Consider the following 1,968-nt stretch of genomic DNA (forward strand, 5'->3'; position numbering starts at 1 on the left):
TACTTCCATTTAAGGGTCATTTTGACATCCAGTTTAAATGGTTTAAAATTAGCATATTTTGATTACATCAAGACTATTTTAGCATGGTAAAAAGGGTAAAGTGTGGTTGTTTTGCAATCAAGACATATTGGTGAAAATTTAAATTTTTTAGAGTAACTTATAGCAATGTACTTCCATTTAAGGGGCAATTTGACATCAAGTTTAAATAGATTAAAATTAGCATATTTTGTTCATATTAGGGCCGCTTTGGCATGGTAAAGTGGGGTTGTTTTGCTATCAGGTCCTAATGGTTAAAATTAGCTATGCACTTCTACTAAAGGGGTATTCTAGAAAATACCATCAGATTAACAAAACAACAAACATATTTAATTTAAATGGACATTGCTTATACATTTCACTAACAAAAGAGTAGGAAATACTAAATTCCAACTATCAAAAAAGCATCACAAGAGTCCATAATTTTTTGTCCCATTTCGGCTCATAAATCTAATATTATGATATAACTGGTTGTTCATTTGTAGAATCACCTCCATCCTTGTCAAGAACCGGATTCCTGAGCTTGTTTTAAATAATCCTTGCAGATCGATTTATTGGTTTGAACTTTGTACAATAATAGATAAACCAATTGCTATCCCGCCATCAACCACGTGATTTTGATCTTCCAAATCAGCTACAAAAGTTATGAAAGTATTAGATTTAACACAAACGTAACATATGTATATATAAATTTATTTCTTACCATTTTCACCATCATATTAAGTTTCAGTCATGCCTTAAAATTGAGTTCCACACATCAAATTAAGAGTTAGGAAATCGCATCATAGGTTCACCTACTCTCCTTTTCATTGCAGCCACACATAGTTCTTCCTCAACATTTTCAAAAACTTCTAGAACTTCTCTGTCTAGTTCAGCCATTCATTTTATTCCAAGGTATCATATGGTTATAAACAAGGAATTGGACACTAATTTCATGATCTTCGTCCTCTCCTTTCTCAAAGTCTTCATCTGTAGGGCTCTGTTATTTCAGGTAATTTCATATCTTCCATTCAAACCCTCCAAATCAGCTCCAACTTTAGTAATTGAAGTGGAATCCATAGTTGTTAGTTAAAGCTTCGTTAACGCATCAATACAAACAAGAAAATAACAAAATACGTGCTAAATATATTAAAGAAGTTAACAAGCCTGATTTTCCCTGAGAATTGTTGTTGAAGAAGCGTGTTTAATCAGTAATTTCAGCGTCCAATTCCCTTCGATTTCCCTTCAATACGTTGATGTTAAAAAAACCTAGTCTTTATAGTGACTATTTTCTCTTCCAAGTCTTCAAGATTAAAAGAACAGGGCTGATGGTTAGAAGAGAGGGCTAAGCCAAGTAGGTTTATAAGAACCGGTAACTTTGGGTTACCTGATACGAGAAGGAAGTTAGATGGTTTTAGAAAATAAAATGGTTAAAATGTACTAAAAATTAACATAAGGGTTTTTTTAAGTATTGATACATAACAGATAGGGTTTTTCTATGGATTTCCCTAGAAAGTATGGGGTGTTTTTTTTTCTAGGTCAAAAGCCCGCAGATTAGGGGTGGCAACTCTCGACCCAATCCGTAACCCGACACTGACCCAACCCGAAAATAGACGGGTTTGGGTTGAGATTTTTTGACCCGCCAACCCGTCAACCCGCCAACCCACCAACCCGTTTATTTCATGGGTTGAGTTGGGTTATCTGTTTGGGTTCGCGGGTCAACCCGCCAACCCACATATATATATATATATATATATATATATATATATATATATATATATATATATATATATATATTACATTTAAAAAAATGATTTATTTTATTATTAATGAAATTTGATTTCCATCCGTATTCGTAATATTCCGTATCATTGTATTCCTTCCGTATTCGTATGTGACTAATCTGCATTTGCGGTTCGTTAATCAGAAAAAGAAAAAATATACGTCGTTATT

At 33.2% G+C, this 1,968-nt stretch overlaps 1 long non-coding RNA gene across 1 annotated transcript; it reads right to left on the reverse strand.

Annotated features, from left to right (window-relative positions):
• Positions 1–344: 344 nt before the first annotated feature.
• On the reverse strand, positions 345–1,440 carry LOC145116372 (uncharacterized). Its single transcript, XR_013712044.1, has 2 exons — positions 740–1,440; positions 345–670 (listed from the first exon to the last, which is right to left on the reverse strand). It is a non-coding gene; the product is annotated as an uncharacterized LOC145116372 (long non-coding RNA).
• Positions 1,441–1,968: the final 528 nt, after the last annotated feature.

The sequence above is a fragment of the Lactuca virosa genome, chromosome 5 (genome assembly GCF_052849685.1).
Source record: "Lactuca virosa cultivar CGN04683 chromosome 5, Lactuca_virosa_CGN04683_v6, whole genome shotgun sequence".
Lineage (NCBI taxonomy): Eukaryota > Viridiplantae > Streptophyta > Magnoliopsida > Asterales > Asteraceae > Lactuca > Lactuca virosa.